This window comes from Euprymna scolopes, chromosome 12, assembly GCF_053919585.1.
Source record: "Euprymna scolopes isolate OS-2025 chromosome 12, ASM5391958v1, whole genome shotgun sequence".
Classification (NCBI taxonomy): Eukaryota; Metazoa; Mollusca; class Cephalopoda; order Sepiida; family Sepiolidae; genus Euprymna; species Euprymna scolopes.
In genome coordinates this window covers 79,558,128-79,565,731 of record NC_136493.1, presented here as the reverse complement: position 1 = coordinate 79,565,731, position 7,604 = coordinate 79,558,128, and positions in this window count along the sequence as shown.

Here is a 7,604-nt window from a genome sequence, read left to right as displayed (position 1 = left end):
ATTCATCCTTGTCCATTAATCCGCACTTTTCTGAATAACTCACCTTGGAATTTTTTTCAATTTTGCCTAAACATGATACGTGTAAAACAAAAGTAACAGAACAGATTTTCCAGGAAAATCTTCGGTTGCACTCCCAGGAGTGCCTTTTGGGTTTAATGGCTAAAATTGACACTGCTCGAGAGAAAAAAAAAATGATGCCTTGGATTTTTATTATCTGAAAAGCTGTAACTACTTGATTTCTATATAATTTTATTTGTCTATATTTCGCGATAACTTTGGTGTGCTCCAGAGGCTCTTTTAGGGCTAATAAACTCCATTTTGGGGACTATTTTACCATATTTGTCGAAAATTCTGTGTGTGTGTGTGTGTGTGTGTGTGTGTGTGTGTGTGTGTGTGTGTGTGTGTGTATTTAGCAGTTTCGCATGGTGTTGAACTCAAATTTAGATATGTTAGGGCCTTGGGACTGAGGGCTAAATGGAGAGGCAAATGGACTTGGTCGTTTCTTTTTTACATGGTGCAGAACTCAAATTTACATATATTAAGGCCTAAAATTGCACCGTTTGTTAATTTTCACCAGGATTTGACGTCCCCTGAGGACTTTTTAAGCTAAATGGTGGGGGAGCAATGCTGAACTTTGTCATTTTTTTATGCCTCGTTCACTGCACTTACGGGGGCGGGGAATCATGCATGATTCACTTTAAAAAAATTTTTTTTTTTTTTTTTACACTTTGGTTACATTCTGTTTTACAATTTAATATTTAATTTGTAACAATTATTCTTTAAGTTATTGCTGCAGCGTATTTAGTATTTTTAATAAATATTTTGTTGAGGATATTGTTAGAGGGGAAGTGTAGATTGAGATTTAAATTTTTTTCCTAGGTTGGACTTAACCATTTGATTGAAGGGAGGCGTAAACCAAATAATTTTCCTTTTACGAGTTTTACATGTGTTATATACTCTAGTTTTTTTTTATATCCACTGTTTACAAGGGCTTTATTGTAAAAAGTTTTGTTTATCAAATATTTCCTTGGAGTAGGAGTTAGAGCTAATTCTTCAAATAGATTTTTAGATATGTTTGATAGTTTTAGGGGGTTTTGAGAGTGTTGTCATATAGAGTTACTGTTATATTTTATAGGATTCATAAGTTCCCTTATTTTAGGTTTATTGTAACATCTACGAAGTTAACTATTTTTATCATCGAAATTTAGACCTTAAGATTGATTCTTTTGAATTCTTTTATAATAGTTTTATTTTATCACATTTGGGGTTGTCAGCATTTTTTTTTTTTACTAGAAGACCATCATCCCTATATAAGCATACAATTGTATCAACTATCTAGATTGTACAGAATATATAGTCCAACTAAGTCCGTAATTTTTGCAGAGTCGAGATCCCATAGGAATATCAAATGTTCCAGATTGATTTTTAATCCATTGTTCATTTCTACTAATTAGGATAATGTTTCTGCATGTTCTGAGGATAGCAATCTCATTCTTGGAGATGTCCGCGAGGAGAGAGAGGAAAATTCCATGACATCATTGAAAATTTAGTAATAGAGATTTGTGATATAAAATTGGATGAAAGAACATTTATCCTTGTTTTTTTTATCCTAGAGAACCAATCGATTGCCTCGGCCGTATTGATCCATTGGTTTAGATTACGTGTTCTTGATCTGAGAATTAATTCTTTCCAAGATCCTTTGGCTGATTTTTCAGATTTCAAATCTAGTAGGGTTAATCAGTCTTGTAGTTGGTTTGTTGTCGAAATCTTGTTTATGGTGTTTTAAGAGAATGTAGGCTTCCTTATTTACTTATAATTTCTAGCATATCTGCTATTGATTTGCTGTCCAAGTTAATTTTTGTAAAAATCAAAATGCAACTGGCTTCGGGAAATGTCGTGCAACTTCGTCGACGTCTAATCAGATACGAGCGTCGACGGTTGTCCTAAAGAACTCTTTTCATCGCAAGTCACAACCCAGTCGAAAAACGGGTTCTTATTGCGTAAAAGGGAAGATGACACTTTATAACCGCGTTTCTTTTGGTTGTCGTTCAATTCGTGAGACACTCATTTGTTTTTCTTTTACAATCTCAAGTGGTTGGAAATCGTATACGTTACTAATTCAGAAGCAAGTTGTGCTTATCTTGACTTCAACTAAGGCTCTTAATTGATCGTTGTCAACATCCGATGGCCGACCACTACGCTCATCTTCAAGATGTTCGTCACCGCCGCGAAATTTTTTACACTACCATTGTGCTGTGCGTTCAGTAGTAGTTCCTGTACCAAACTCTTCGTTTATATCGCCAGGTGTTTCAGCAAATTTTCAGCCTAGCTTGAAAAAAAAAAAAAAAAACGAGAAAATTGTGCGAATCTGTTTTTCCATCTTGTATTTAACATTCTGAAAAGACAATTGTTTTAAAACAATTGTAATTTAAACGATTAGATAAAGTTTCTTTCGCTCTTCGAAATGCTATATGACGTAAAAGCTATTATAATGAATAGCTATTTGAAAATACAGCATTTGAAATCAAAATTAATTACGTAAGAACTTTTAACCTAATATATAATTTTAATACTTTTAATTAATGGTCCCATATTTAAAAAAAAAAAAAAAATTTCAATAGTTCGACAGAAAATTTTCAGATTCAAGAGACACATAGTGGACAACACCTTGGGAATTGGTAACGATCGTTGAAAGTGAATTTTATTAAGAGGGTGACCAAAAGATATTAGGCTTTAGAACGACTGTTCTGGTTAAAGAAACAGTCCAGTGAATTATGTTCCACGGACAAGTAGGTCATGGGAAGAAAACTATAAAGATGAGAAAATTAAAGCCTGTACATTTTAGTAACATAGAAATGGGAAAATTTACAACTCGTTGACGAAAGACAATACTGCTTAAAACAAACTTTGAAAGTCTGATCAAATAACAGTCACTTATTTGAGGAAAAGATTTATACAAAAAGAAAATAAGCAACGAAATTCAGTTATTGTTGATACGGTTCGTCAAATAAGCGGTATGACATCGTTACGGTCGAATGGCCGAGTGTTGAACCAGAGGCCAGTTTATAGATTAGTTGGGTTTTCCGACTATTTGAAACATTAACAGTTCGTAAGTGTTGTGAACACGGCACAATCTTCAATTCCTAAACATTTGTCATTTCAATAACCTTGTTAGTCGCGTGCAAGCGACTAAGTCACTCCGTCGGTCCGTCTGTTCGTAACACTTGTGCTTGGCCTTTTTGGTTAAGATCAAAGGTCTGTTAATAGATGCTGTTCTTAGCCTTTTAAGCTTTTCTTGGCCTTTTTGGCCAAGAAAAAAGTGTAGTATCTGTTCTTACATGCTATACATACGTTTGTAACTGATATAAAGTGGGGGATCACTTTTCTCTATTAATTTAATGTAAAATGATCACCCACTTTACAACCAGTCAGTCTCAAAGCCATTCAAGTCATTCTCCAGATCATTCAAGTTGTTTTTGAAGGATTCCAGTTTTTTAAGCATTCAAGTCATTCTTAAGGTCATTCAATTCGTCCTCAAGTTCGTTAAAGTCATTCTAAGTCATTTACTTTTTATTTATTGAAGTCATTTCAGCCCATTTTTCGATCATTTTAGTTTATCTTTAAGAATTTCATTCAATCCTACATTCACGCATTCATTACACTAGCACGCGACTAATGGCTATCGGCCTTGTTTACTTTAAGTGATTTTAATTTAAAAGAAAGTTGCCTTTTTATTTGCGATTTACTTTTCAATTGCAACGTATTGAAAATCAAGTTAATTAAAACAAAAAAAGTTCGAACATCAATGCTAAATATCTTTCCAGAAAATAAAGTATCCAAAAAATCTTTATTAAAAATGGGAGGTGGTCAAGGGGTTAAAGACACGGACTGATAACCGGTGTGTTCCAAGTTAGAATTCAGTTCGTTCCACAAAAGTCACTTAGGATGTTGGCAACCTTCACGTGATCCTCTAGTAAGTAATTTATTTCTAAAAATAGAAATTTCGGGAAACTAATGCGAACACTAGAATCTGGATTCATACGATGAATTAAAATGCAAAATAGCTTTTTCAAAACGAATATGAAAATTACTAAACCTTGCAACTAATATAACGTGCACAAGCAGTAATTAGATGTCTATAGATAGACACAAGTTATGCACCTATTGTGTAAAACAACTTTCAGAAGGGCGTTTGTGAGTGCGAGATATGCGATATACAGACTACATACTAGGTGCTTGTGTCCCGGCGTTGCTCGGAAAACGAAATTAAAACTGTTCTATAATATCATAGGGTAACTCGTTAAAAATGGGTTACTAAGGTTAGTTCAGCGCGGTCCGTAAAATGCATAATTACTGATTACGCATTCATATTTATAGACAAAGGGAAAGCAGTTTGTATCTATAACTACATATACATATTACAAAAGTATATTTGCTACTTTTGCAGTTTACAGAATATTTAAGTAGTTGTGTAGCATATTAATATGTTAATAGTGTACATCCACGTAATGTGAGGGTGGAAATTTTATTTTTCGTTTTACTTTTGTAGTTTACGGAGCGTGAATCATGTGAACATAAATAGCTTAATATCAACTAGGAAAATATTTAAAAAAAAATCAAATTCAATATTTTATTGTTCCGATATTTTTTTTTTTTTTTTTTTAGATAAAGATTGATATTTGAATCTTCGGACTATTGCTATCTTATTTTCACAATGTATCAAGCGATGTAACCTTCGACAAATGCATCTTGTTAACGTGGGAGTCTTCGCGGAATTTCGAATGTAACCCTTTATTTAATCAACGGGGGTAGCATGCTGTCGTTCTGTCAGCTTATGATTAGGTAGAAGGGCTAAGTAATTCGCAATTGTATTTTGAGTGTCCCCCCGCACGGAAGATTGAATCTTCAACCCCTAGACGAATAACTTACAACTTTATTTTACCAAGTACTTTATCCACTATGCCACTAGTTCTTGCGTATGTTACACTGACCGAAACGTTGTGAAAATAACGAATAAAACAGTAGTCCGAAGCATTCAAATAAACATGTATCTTGAAAAAGCTGTATTCTCATGTTTAACTTTTTGGCTTTCGTCGAGAATAGATACGTATGTATTAGGATAGAACAATGCACAAAAGTTTATTTTAGAACAAAATGGTTACCCGGCTGCATGCACATTTGAAAATTATATCCCCCTCCCCACCAAAAAAAAGCGTTTCTATTTAGTTGCCTCCCTAGAAGGACAAAATTAGGCACAAACTCAGGTCTTTACGAGAGCTAAACTCCGTATCCCCAACATATGCACTAAATGGGAAAATAAAATGTTATGTCAGCAAAGTATTTCTACTCAGACTAAAGATGCTACACTTTGACCTGTCCAAAGTGTAAAGTGCATTACGTTTCACACTAAATCGATAAAAGAATGTCAAAACCCATCAACCACTGGCGTAGATAGGGGGCGGGGGGAGGGGGCGCCCCGGGCGGCACACCTGATGGGGCGGCATTTTGAGAGGGTAAAAATAGAAAGAAAAAATAAATAAAAATAAACAGAAGTTAATATGAAATTTTATACCAAAAAGGTTGTAAACAAATCGGAATTTTTTTTTGGGGGGGTATCGGAATCAGAAAAAAATGTGTCCCTATTTTCTGAGCGTCAGGGGGGGGCGGCATGGGGGCGGCATGTTGAGATGGTAAAAGGGGAAAATCGAAAAAAAATGCTAACAAAAAATCTGAAATTTTATATCGAAAAGGTTGTAAAAAAATGGGAACTTTTGTAGTTATTGGAATCGCAAAAAGGTGTCCCTATTTTGCGAGCGGCATATGTCAGGGGGCGGCATTTTGAGAGAGTAAAAATAGAAAGTAGAAAAAATAAATAAAAATAAACAAAATCTAACAAAAAATCTGACATTTTATACTGAAAAAGTTATAAAAAATCGGAAATTTTTGAGGTATCAGAATCAGAAAAATGTGTCTTATTTACGAGCAGCACATGTCAGGGGCGGCATTTTGAGAGGATAAGAATAGAAAAAAATATATAGAAGCTAAAAAATCTGAAATTTTATACCGAAAGTTTGTAAAAATATTAACAATCAGTTTTCATATTTTAATTTTAATTTAATTGAATTTAGGAAAATTAGATACCGTAGAACTAATTTTCGCAAGGTATGAAAATTAAGCAACTACAGAATAAATGTTAACTTAATAATAATGGACCAGTTTTCCTACCTAGAAAAAAATGGACGAATTTTCCGGGCACCCAAATGCCGGGGGGGGGGGCAAATGTTATTACCGCCCCGGGCGGCAAACGGTCTAGCTACGCCACTGCCATCAACTAATTTAATTGCTATTGACAAAAGGAGGGCATATTCTGTCCGATGTAATGCTGAAAAAATAAAATAAAAAATTGCAGAATTGTAGGTGGGTCTTGTTTAGTTTCCGACTTCCAGAGGGTAACGGACAACTTATTTATATAAACAATTAGCTGTATCTACTTGGTGTTGGCCGAGATGCAGTGACCTCATTCTTGGCCATTTCATACGACAATCATGTTTACACACCGGTTCCCACTAGACTAGCAAAGTTAAGCAACATTAAATCTGGCCTGTACAAAAAATGGTGACTATTAGGTGTTAACTGTGGTTAAATACAATGATCCCACAACTCAATCTTCACTCTTCAATCCTGCAGTCCAATGCACTTCTGACAGCAATTGCTTCTGCCAAACAAAAAAGACACCCTCTCTCCCAAATACAGGCTTTTTATAGGACAAAACCGTCCAACGTTATTTGCATACTCTTCCCATGATCTCTAGTCTATAAATAGACGCAGTGGCCATTCTCTTCTTTCTTCTTTCACTCTCTGAAGCGGGCGTTGCCAGTGGTAAAAGGTTTGCACGATTTTTTTTTTTATTTTTTTTTTTTTACTACAAGCTATTCCGGCCAAGAACAGATCATGGAATCTGGGATGTCGAGATTGGGAAAAGATGTGATACCACCTTTTAGTGGAGAAGGTGATGTAGTCGGATGGATAAAGAAAGTAAAACTGGTGGCTAAGCTTCAACATGTGCCAGACCTTGCCAGTTTTATTCCACTTTTTTTGCAGGGAGATGCACTCGCTCTCTATCTTGAGATGAATAATGCAGAACAAGAAGATGCAGAACTGATAGAGATGAGACTCGTGACCGCCTTCACTGAGGGGCCTTTTGAGGCATACGAAAAACTGCAACGATTCAAGTGGACAGGAGAATCGGTGGATGTTTATGCTAATAAAATCAAAAGATTGGCTGGACTGGCGAGATATCTGGGAAGAGGGCTGGAACATACAGCCAAACTGGCATTCATAACTGGATTCCCAGACGATGTATCTGTGGCATTACAGCAGCTACCGAACAGAGAGAATGGATGTCAGCAAACTGATACCGACTGCACGGCTTTTAGTCAGCAAAAGGGTCGTAGAAACTCGGACATTGGCCGCAAGTGCGCAAACTAATGAGACTAATAAGGGAAAGAAAGAATCAAGCCTTCAGTGCGTTAGATGTCAAGGACTGCACCTAAAAAAAGATTGCACAGAGATCCCTAGGGCCAGGGCAACATGCTACAATTGTG